This window comes from Schistocerca piceifrons, chromosome 5, assembly GCF_021461385.2.
Source record: "Schistocerca piceifrons isolate TAMUIC-IGC-003096 chromosome 5, iqSchPice1.1, whole genome shotgun sequence".
Taxonomy (NCBI): domain Eukaryota; kingdom Metazoa; phylum Arthropoda; class Insecta; order Orthoptera; family Acrididae; genus Schistocerca; species Schistocerca piceifrons.
In genome coordinates, this window is record NC_060142.1 from 470021604 (window position 1) to 470033974 (window position 12371).

Consider the following 12371-nt stretch of genomic DNA (forward strand, 5'->3'; position numbering starts at 1 on the left):
ATAAATTTTTCCTGTTGTTACTGGCTGAAAAACGAAAACTGCTAACAATCTGGAATAGTATTGCATCGGAGGGACAGGCTACAGAAATCCTTCTATACACCGTCTGTTACGAAGCACTATAGCAGTGCATTCCCTCGCTTTTTTGAGCTAATACCTCTCGAAGTATTGCTATATAAACTAAAACTCCCAACAGATTTTAGTGACTAACTGAAATTTACGTTGGAAAAAAGCTGTTGCGAAAAATACTTGAATGATCTTATTTTTTAAATAACAGAAAAATATGTAATAATTTATTAAGGTTCAACAAATATAGCTCACATGTTTATTGCGTTATATTAAATCAAGAAATAATGAAAGTCAATGAGATGATTGTTACTGCTTATTTATAATAATCATTTTTTATATTCGGTTTGGTCTCGGCGAATGCACATCATAAATTGTATTCCAAGTACAATCGGTTTCTCGCTTTTGTTTCAACTCCACCATAGCCGTAAATCCACTTTCACATCCGTAAGTTGTGTAAAATGAAATTAGTGTTCTTAAGCCTTTTTCTTATAAACATGGATATATGACAGTAATCTTCCTCCAAAGCGTTGCTAATTCTATTTTGGGGAAATCTGTTTCCAGTTTATTGTCTTCGCATAGTCCAAGAAATTCTGCTTTCGCTTGAAATTAAGAATCTTAAACATTCCCTCATGCTCTGAAAAGTTCTTAAAAGCAAGGCATTTGCTTGTCGATTCTCCAGTTCAATAAGACAGTTACTGACAGGCTTTATTACTGATGGCTTATTTTGTGTCTGAAGCAGCATTATCACACTACTGTTTCAGTTCTGGGAACATCGAAATGTCCTGAACTTCAACCCTGCCTTTATAAAGCTCCCACCTGCGAAGAAATCTGGCAACTTTATTTTGTGCTCTCACAAGCCTCACCAATTTCCTTGTAAGACAAGCATTTCCTGAGGACATTTTTGTTCCGTTGTTAAACCAACAAAAAATGCATGTTTTTCTCACCAGACGCATTTCTCCTTATTGAAGTAAGAAAGATATTCACAATGTGATTTATTTTCTAGCTAGAAAAACAGTTCATGAACAAGTTGTTGGTTTTTGCTTACGGCTGTATCTGCTTGGTTTTTCGCCTGCATCAGAAAATGCCATCTGCTACCACGTCTTTTGTTTCTTTCTTCGTTAGACACTGATACTCGTGGTCTAATTTTACGCTACATTGCAGAACTATGTGTTTTCTTACATTTAATACAGCTCATTTTTCGTACACCACTGTTTACTATTCATTTGTATACTTCTAAGCATGTACTGTGTTTTGCAGTGTCACCAACGTTGCCACTAGTTTTCTTTGATTTTTTTCCTTCATTGTACGTGTGTCGTTCCATTTAATTATGTTGCTGTGCATTTACATCTATGTAAGCGTAATGAAGGAATAGTGATGGAGTTTTTTGATGAATCGCTGGGTGAGCGAGGAGGAAAGATGAGTGGAAATCAGTGTACGGTAGTGTGATGGACAGTGAGCTGGAGCAGAAAGGTGAGGGGCAAGAAATGAAATGAAATTGGGGAGGAGGGGGTGCGGAAGAGGTTGAGTGGGAGGGGATGAAGAATGGAAAAGGCCCTTTTCTTTTTCACCTGATTTCTTCAATTATTTTACATAGTGTATGGTTTCCAGAATTTATTTGATGATTGAGCAACTGTTTATTTTGTTTTAACGCTTGGTGTAAACGGGAATGTTCTTGAAAACGGATGAGGTGTCTGGCTTTAGTATTCCTTTCAGTGATGGTCGGTCTATGGTATTCCGGATTTAGATGGTCTGAAAACGTTGAACTGTTTGTACCGTATTTTAGTGTTCTGATGTGTTCTTTATGTCTTTTGTCAAATGTCCTGCCAGTCAGCCAAATGTACATTTTTTTCATAGTCTCTGCAGCTGAACTAACAGATGCCAGATTGTTGTTATCATCCTGGTCTTGATTTTAGTCTTGGGATGCGGTTTGTACTGAGTTGTTTGTTATGTTAGCAACGTTTATGCCTTGTTTTTTTTAAATATGTTACCTATTTTATGTGTAACTTTATGGTAGGACATTGCATGACTTCGTTTGTGTAGCTGTATGTGCCGATGTGGTTTGATTAATTTTTTCATAATTTGTCTCTTTACTTTTCCGTTTAGTTTGTCTACCAGTGTTTCTTTGTGTCCATTTTAATACTGTCTTTTTTTATAATGACTAACTCTTTTTGGTCATCAGGAGTGTTTTGGGGGAACCTGTTCATTTTGTTTAATATGTATCTTATTGCAGCCTGTTTCTGACTGTGCAGGTGGTTTGAAGTTGCAACTAAGACAGTGCCAATTGTTGGGGGTTTTCTATATGTGTCAAATGTGTGTCTGTGGCTTTCATTTCTTATGGCTATGTGTAGAAAGTTGTGTGCGTTTTCTTATTCTTCGTCTACTCTGAACTTTATGTTCTTGGTTGTAGTATTTGTGACTACGTATATTTGTTGTATTATACATCTAGGTTCATCTAACGTGCATATTACGTCATCCATCGACATGTACCAGCAGATGATGTTGTAACTATTCCTTGTTATTATGTCCTCAAACATTAATTTTCTATATGATTCTTGAAAATGTTGCCTAGTGTTTCTGAAATAGGTGAATCAATGGGTCAACCTTCTCCTTGTTTGTAGTAATCTGGATTCAATTCAAAATAATTTTTCTGTGTTATTAAATGCAACAAATTTTATAGTTTCATCTGTGTGCTGATGAAGTACCTGGTTGCGTATTTTCGGGTTTTCTTCAGTTAATCCTATGGATTCATTAACAGGGATGCAACTGTACATACTTTCTACATCATTCTGCCTAGAACTGTCGGCTGCGACACACACAGTTGTGCAGCTGTGATCAAATAGCATCTCTGAGGTGCAGTTCGCCTCTCTTTTAAATCCCGGTGTTCTCACCATAAACGTTTACAACAAAAGCGGTGTAACTGGTTAAAAATAATATCTCAACAATCTTCCTTCTTTCGTCTATAACATCAGCTATGCTCCTGTGCCTGAGAACAATGGAGAGACGAAGCGGAAGGTGGGGGGGGGGGATGCTATATCATCTGCAGCAGTGCGTTTTTTAACGCTGCACTGGTATGTACATACCGCAGTGGCAAGAGTGTACTTAATGTGCTATGTAGTGTATTTGATATGCTACTATTGGTTTGTGTATACTCTGTGCGGTATTTGAATTCCAGTCGTTTTTACAATGGATCCATGTCCACTGTGACGATAACCCAACAATAATTGTTTTATGTCACGTAGAGATCGTGTGTAGGTGGATGTAGGTGGTGTGGTATTGGAATTCCAGTCGTTTTTACACTGGATTCTTGTGTCTGACAGCTTTTGTGGCCACTTTATTTAAAACCCGTGGGCTATCTTACAAGTTTTTCAATGCCATTTTAATCTAGGAATAACTATTTATGGATTGAGTAAGCGTAATTTGGGATAATACAGGTTATATGTCTGATGATGACAATTGTAGATGCAACAAACAAATTAGTCCTTCCAACTGAGGAATAGAGGATGATCTTTTCTGCTGACGCTTCATGTTGTTCTCTATGGTGTAAAAAAGCTGAGTGGTTGTTAGCATGCCCAGATAAGTGGAGGAGAGAGAAAATGGAGGAGATCAGGCAACGATGCATTCGAGGTACCTTCCTGCCATTTTTCTGGTAACTATTCAGTGTGAGGAACTTTTCCCACAATTTTCACTTATTGAATTGGCCTAAGGTAAGTGGGTGGGGGGCAGAGGGGGAGAAGAGATGGAGAGGGTGGAAACCTGCAACAATGTGGAGTGGGTACTATGCAGTAAAGATCTGCCAGCAAGGTGGGGTTAATCTCCACAGCTGCAACATTTTCCTACAGTAGTCTGTCTTCTTCTGGAGTATTGCTGGACGGTTGGGATCCTTAATAGATAGAATTGACGGAGGACATGGAAAAAGTTCAATGAAGCGGAACTTGTTAAGTATTATAGCGAAATAAAGGAGGATGTCCTGGATTTGATACGCAAGTTGAGACGCCAGTCATTAAAACAAAGGCGATTATCGTTGCGGCAGGATCTTTTCAATCACCGACTTTCTCCTCCAAATGAAATGTTTTCTTGAGGTCCACTTACATAGGCAGAAATTATTGTAGTAATAAAATAAGAGAAATCAGAGCTCACCCGGGAAGACTTAGGTGTTCGTTTTTCCCGCACGTTGTTCGAGAGACGAATGGTAGAGAATGACGATAGTTCGATGAACCCTCTGCCAGGCATTTAAGTGTCAATTGCAGAATACTCATGTATGAGGTCTGTTCGGGTTGTAAGGTCCGATCGTGCGCGTAATGGAAACCACAGTGAAAAGCAGATGAAGCTATGCAGAAATGTCAGGAAGTGTCTCTAGTATACCCGTCAACGCGTCACGTCTCTCTTTTCAGATCTGAGCGCTCAGAGAGCTGTAAATATGCGTAGATAAATAGTGTCTCCCCGGAAATCTGAGGGCCGGATCAGATATTTCGCCTGATGTCATGCAGCCCACACAACGTAACAGTCATGCCCTTCCTTCTCCATGACTTTTCTCGGCTGCACTCTGCAGGGGCAATAAAGTTGAGCCTACAGCGTTTTCCATGGGAAGTGTTTGATCACCCACAATACAGCCCGTAATTGGCTCCCCCTGCGTTTCACCTCTGCTCACATGAACCGCTGGCTATGAAGAAAACATTTTGGCACAGACAGCGAGCTGTAGACCAGCGAAGAGAATTGGCGCAGAACACAGGCAGCTGCCTTCTATGGCGAGGATACTACTACAAATGTCTAAATCGGAGCGGCGACGATGTAGAAAAATAGCTGGAAGGGGTAGCTAGCTTTTGCAAATAAAACATTTTTGATTTAAACAATGGTTTCCATTTCGCGACCGTCTGGACCTTAATTTCGAAATAGCCCTCGTAGATGTAGATGTAGGTGTAGAAGTGTCTATCATAATAGTTCAGTCAGACTTGATGCCTAGCTGCTGATAGAAGTAGCAGCTATGCTTTTCAAATTTCATATTTAGCATTTTATTCGTACATTCTCCTTATGTATGTGTAAAATACGTGGAATTTCTTATTTGTATCCTTTCTGCTGTTGCCATTTTAATCGCTAGGGGATATTATAGTATGAACACTTGTGTTTTGGTCTGCGAGGACCTGTAATTACATTGTGGACAAACAGATTCCAGGAACTTGGACAAGTTTTCCAAGCCAATTAAACTGTCACTGAGGAACTCTTGAGCGTGTGTTTCAATGCGCTACAGAAAGCCGACGAAGAACGCTGAATATTTAGCACTTAAGGGATTTAATTTTAAGCCCCGAGAACATAGGGCTTAGAAAACGTCGCTGAAAGAAACCTCAGAGGTATTGTAGTATTGTGTCTCACTGTTTAGAGGCACAAAAAGCGTGGGTGTTTTCAGCTCGTTACTAAATGCAAATAAGTAGGAGGCCGAGTTGATAGCAGCTGAAGGAGTCCAGGTTGCAATAATATGAGGTACGGCACACTGTTAGAGAGAAGGATTATTATTCCAGAAACACGTAGTACAATGAAATTACTTATCTTCAGTAGTTTGTATGAGTGCGGCTGCATCTATGAACTGTTGTTGTTGTGGTCTTCAGTCCTGAAACTGGTTTGGTGCAGCAGTCCATGCTACTCTATCCTGTGCAAGCTTCTTCATTTCCCAGTACTTACTGCAACCTACATCCTTCTGAATCTGCTTACTATATTCATCTCTTGGTCTCCCTCTACGATTTTTACCCTCCACGCTGCCCTCCAGTGCTAAATTTGTGATCCCTTGATGCCTCAGAACATGTTCTACCAACCGGTCCCTTCTTCTTGTCAAGTTGTGCCACAAACTCCTCTTCTCCCCAATTCTATTCAATACCTCCTCATTGGTTATGTGATCTACCCATCTAATCTTCAGCATTCTTCTGTAGGACCACATTTCTAAACCTTCTATTCTCTTCTTGTCTAAACTATTTATCGTCCATGTTTCACTTCCGTACATGGCTACACTCCATACAAATACTTTCAGAAACGACTTCCTGACACTTAAATCAATACTCGATGTTAACAAATTTCTCTTCTTCAGAAACGATTTCCTTGCCATTGCCAGTCTACATTTCATACCCTCTCTACTTCGACCATCATCAGTTATTTTGATTCCCAAATAGCAAAACTCCTTTACTACTTTTAGTGTCTCATTTCCTAATCTAATTCCCTCAGCATCACCCGATTTAATTCGACTACATTCCGTTATCCTCATTTTGCTTTAGTTGATGTTCATCTTACACCCTCCTTTCAAGACACTATCCAATCCGTTCAACTGCTCTTCCAAGTCCTTTGCTGTCTCTGACAGAATTACAATGTCATCGGCGAACCTCAAAATTTTTATTTCTTCTCCATGGATTTTAATTCCTACTCCGAACTTTTCTCTTGTTTCCTTTACTGCTTGCTCAATATACAGATTGAATAACATCGGGGAGAGGCTACAACCCTGTCTCACTCCCTTCCCAACCACTGCTTCCCTTTCATGACCCTCGACTCTTATAACTGCCATCTGGTTTCTGTACAAATTGTAAATAGCCTTTCGCTCCCTGTATTTTATTCCTGCCATCTTTAGAATTTCAAAGAGAGTATTCTAATCAACATTGACAAAAGCTTTCTCTAAGTCTACAAATACTAGAAACGTAGGTTTGCCTTTTCTTAATCTTTCTTCTAAGATAAGTCGTAGGGTCAGTATTGCCTCACATGTTCCAACATTTCTACGGAATTCAAACTGATCTTCCCCGAGGTCGTCTTCTACCGGTTTTTCCATTCGTCTGTAAAGAATTCGGGTTAGTATTTTGCAGCTGTGACTTCCAAACTTTACCGGGCGTGAGTCGTGCTTCGGTAGCTCAGATGGTAGAGCACTTGCTCGCGAAAGACAAAGGTCCCGAGTTCGAGTCTCGGTCGGGCACACAGTTTTCATCTGCCAGGTAGTTTCATATCAGCGCACACTCCGCTGCAGAGTGAAAATCTCATTCTGGAATTTATTGATTACTTAAATTATTTAATGAAGCAACATGTTCCCTGTTACAATCTTCATCTTCAGGCTACAATGGCAATACAAAAACATTTAACAAAAGTACACGTAGTGGGCGGATGACGGGGACCGTGTAGCGAGGATAAGCACAAGATGGCGTCGCACTAGTTTCAGAAATAGGTCTTTGGTTTGGCTCATATAACGTTTGTTGAATTCCAGTTTTGTACCACGAAGAATTCAAGAAAATAACTGACAGAACCCAGGTACGTAGTTTTTTGTTACTGGTGGACGAAATTTCGGCTAATGGTGCGTAACTATGAGGCCTTGTCAGGTGGGAAAAGTTCCACTCTATAAAATTTATTTCAGTTAATTCTCAAATGAATTGTTGAATTGCTACACCGGTTTTGACTCGCCAGTCAGTATCTGCGAGGTACGATCGAAAAATATGGTGAATAATTCTATTAGAAACAGAGTATTAAGCTTACATAAAATTTGATTTAATTGGTTTCAAAGTACTGTCATTGGCTATCAGTGCACTCATCACAGCATTGAATCCATGACTGAAAGCATTCCCGGAAGCCTTGTTGTAGAATGGCGTTCAGCTGCCCTGTCGTGGTCCTCTCTGTATCAGGAATGGTGCCAAAAGTTTTCCTTCAAGTACGGTTATAATTTTTGAGGAAAGCCAGAAGTAAGGCGGATGTCGGCAGACAGGAATATTTTACCCAACCAGAAACCCTCGATTAAAAGCGAGTTGAGGCATAGCGTATTGTCGTGATGAAGGAGGAAGCCAGTGCACATTTTTCTGGTCTCTTTCTTCGTACATTGTTTTTCACACGTTGCAGTACACCCTTGTGAGATTTAGCATTTGTAGTTGTTCCTCTTGCAACGAACTTTGGTCGCACTTGCCCTCAATATCGAAAAAACAATGAGCATGACTTTGATACTCGACGTGACTTTTTAGGACGATTCACTGATTTTCCATTGGAAACAGTGAATTTTCGTCTCAGGGTCCAAGTTTCATCTACAGTTACAAATCTGGACCCAAATTCCGGATCTGAATAAAGTCGATCTTTCAGGTCCGTCAAACTGACACATGATTTTCCTTCTGTTCATCACTCAAATGTCTGCTAACAAATTTTGTACTCACCCGTCTCATTTACAAAATATCGGTTGAAATAATTTTCATTGACTCGTACAAGTTGCTAAGTTCTTCAATACGCACTCGAATAGATGTTTAACTGTTTGAACAAACAATTTTTGCCACTTTTTTGCACGATTTCTTCTGTTTTTAAGGGCAATGGACGTCCAGAATGTTGATTGTCACCTACCGACTCATTTCTGCTTGCTCATACCACCTGTAAATAGTCTTCTATGTTACATCATTGTCACCATAAGCCTATTCCAACGTTTCAAGAGTTTATTTAGCACTTTTTTGCAACCTGAAGCGTAACGTAATGTTCACCCGTTGCTCTACACCCCTGATGCTAGACAGACATGACACAACACTCTAAGGTCTCTGGATACTGGCTGACATGTCAGAACATGTTCCATCTTGACGCCGCCTGTCTCAGCGGATCAGGCTATCGGACAAATTACAACAAATGTGTGTAGCGACAGAAGTTATTGGTAAAAGACCCAGTCATCGTATTTTTTGATCACACCTCGTATATGCCATAAATATTTTTTGGCCGATGGTTGCATCATAGCATGCTCCGAGTCAACATGATCATGAGGATTCTACTAGAGGACTCACAGAAAGGTTTGACACAGTCGTTGTCTAAGAAATGTTAGTGCGTAGTAGGTAATAAGTGGTCATTCGAAACCCGTATAGCAGTTATACCGTTTATACGAGGTATGTAGTTCACGGGTCCACCGCCAGATCACGTTTCCTAAATCCCACAATATTTCCTCGAGGCTGCTGCATGATATCGTCAAATGGTGACTGTTTGTTACTGCTGAGAATCAGCAATTGATAGTGTCCACCTGCGATGATCTGTTATGGAGCGCTCATTTTAAAGTTGCACATCCGCGATCCAGTTGCTCGCAGACAGATGACTAGCGTGTTCAGAGCCCACTTAAGCTGTCGCTTTCCGCTCATAGCCTAGTTATCGTGCTGCTGTCGATTGTCGCTTTGGCCGGGAACCAAACCAGAATTGGTGGCCATGTTTGCCCCGCTACGTTACGTTGTAACTGTCATCGGAAATCCTTCTTTGGTTTTTTATCTAATGGCGACAAGCGCAGCGTTCCAGGCCGTACATAGTTGGAATCTTGACTTCCTATTTATTTCGCCATCCGCCGTGCGAATATGTATTTCCTCCGTTACCACCAGCCGCAGAAAGATGAAGTTGAGCATATAATCTTCGTTTTCGCGTCCATCATGCGGTATTCTGTACTAGTGTAATTTTCAGTTTCTACAGATTTTATCCACCAGTTGTCTGAGACGTGTATTATCGTGCACGTGCAACCTAATCGCACTTCTAAAGTTTATGATGACGAGCATTATTTAGAGCAGACCAGATCGGCTATAGCCACGGGTGATGTCCGTCTCAGTCTTGTCTGTGTATTTCATAACATTGCCGAATGTAAGTGGCAGTTAGTTTCTTGTTAGCTTCGGTCGCGGATCAACTGAAAGAATAACGTAGGTGTTTTTATGCATTCTTCGTTTAAATTCTTAACACAGACATAGGTCAGCTAAATGAGCTCAAGTGCAATGATTGTTTCATATATTAAAAATTGTTATATCAAACCTACTTTTTCTCTTGAAGCAGCTTCAGGATCTCCTCAGTTTCCAGTCGAGTTCCTATCATCTCAAAATTCTAGCTTTAGCCATGTGTATTAGCTCCTGCTACACGATGTCAACTCTGCATGTTGACGTCTTGAAACCGCTCGCAGGACGCAAGCAGAAGTAAGTGTCATGTTGTTTGATCGAGGGTGGCTCAGCGATGCGATAGTATGAAGCTGGAAGTAATATCGAGTACACCTCCCTTCCTGAAACCGAAATCGTTTTAACTGGACCTGACCGATTGCTCAGTTTCACTAGGAGAAGAAAGATACCTTTAATGTTGTGTCTGTTGATGAATATTCAGATACTGACAAAATACCGCAAAAGTATGACAAGAAATCTGTGACCGTGTCTGCTTCCTTTCATTTATTTTGTTCCCTCAAACGGGCTTGTTTTGTTTCGAATTCTAAATAAATTTGTCTTTCAGAAGAACTATTCTGCTGGAAAACCGTCGCAAGGTGTTGAAGATTGTGTGATTTACAAAGCATGATCCGACGGCAGACCCGATAGCTATATATCGAACATATCCGCCGGAAAAATGGTACGTAAGCGTTGACTGAAATAAACTTTATAGTTAAAAGTAAGAAACCGATTCTCTCCGACAATGACACGATGAGAAGTAACAAGTTGCAGTCTGATTGAAAGAAATGTAGCTCATTAATGGTATGCGGCATTTTCCATGAGGTAACAGCCATCATCTTTTGTGTCCAGTTGCAGATCACCACGACATCCCGCCACAAGGAGCGCTGCATGACTGTCTTAGAGATTAATAGCGACCACGGAGTCGAGTTCGGGCCCAACTGACGGGTCTCCTACCTTCCAAACTTTTCATAAGCTCTCCTGTGAACCTTGCAGAACCTGGAAAGGTAGGAGACGAGGTACTGGCAGAAGTAAGGCTGTGAGGACGGGGCGTGAGTCGTGTTTGGGTAGCTTGCGTGCTGGATACGGACGACCATCGGTTGGTCTGCGGCGAGGCATTGGCTGTCTGGACTCCCGCAAGAAAGATAATAGCGTTCATGCGGCGCACTATCTATACCGCAGTCTGTTCTGACATAGTATTTTTTCCAGAGGAAACGTATTTTCCACGTCATAAGACGAACGCAGTGGCGTGGATCACAGGTATGACGGTCCATTACATCTATAGAGACACACGTACGAACTTACTGAACGTCCTGGATTACTGGCAATACTTGCAAGATGGACACACAAAACTATTACGGCTACAAAAGTACAAGGATTGGTATGCCAGTTTCCTGGTAACGGTTTTTGCGGACCCGCCATATACTTGGGGTGTGTCGGGTGCGCAAAGATGAGGGGCGGTGCTTTCGTTGTGAAACCGACCAAGTAATGTGATCGACTAAGAACACTATGCGAGTATGCGACCTACGAAAAACACAGACTTGAACAGTTAGCAAATGGATGTACTTCAAATTTTGTTCTTATATCCAAAATACTTTTCTTTAGGGTGCCGGAGGTGGCCCCACTTCGATTTTGTTGTTCTTTCATGCTGCATGGCAGGACGGCAGCGAGGTTCCTTCCAGAACAGTTATCATGTGTCAGGACGTACCATGTTTATTCTGTGAATAATAAAGGTTTCTGTTTCTCCTAAAAAAGAAAAAAGAAAAAAAAGAAAAGAAAAAGGTGGTAGAGCACTTGCCCGCGAAAGGCAAAAGTCCCGAGTTCGAGTCTCGGTCCGGCGCACAGTTTTAATCTGCCAGGAAGTTTCATATCAGCGCACACTCCGCTACAGAGTGAAAATTTTCGGACTTTGGAATCCCGGAAGATTGTGTGTGGAATTATGTCATTCTAAACCCGTTACCGATCGCATTTCGTACACTTTGAGCTTCCTGCGCTGGATATCAGTACAACAGCATGCCATTTCGAAGCCTGTATATCAGCCTGAAATGTGAACAGCTGTACTGCAAATGCGTGCTTACTATGTGAGACAACGCTGCAAGATTACTTAAATAAAAGTAAGGTTCATGTGTAAACTGAGGTGAGTAGTTCTTCGTAGTTGCTTTTATTCATACTAATATTAATTTTGATAAAATATAAATAAAGTACACTTGTAATATTCTTCTACAATGCAAAATATGATTGGTATTTAGCAGTCCCGTCAGGTGCAGGGCAATGACTTCACAAAAGTTCAGGCCACATTGATTTTTGGCTGCTTCCCTTTGACGTTTACAGCTTTTTCTGCTTTCAAGACCTTTTACATATAAAAACATATACATAATAAGGCATTGCATTTTATAAAAAAACAATAGAAATAATCCATGACTTGTAATACATTAATGAACTTAGAAACATTTTGTTTTGTTTCAAGCCCCGGCTGCCTAGTACAGAAGAGGTCTTACAGACGAAGAAATTCATACTCAAATAGAAAATTCTCAAGATGATATGACACACCATCTAATATAGTGATGTAGCGAAGATGAAATTCTGATATTACTCTGCGGGATAATAATGCAAAAACTTTTCAGGCGTGTGCTAGTACTTCACAAAATATTACAGAAC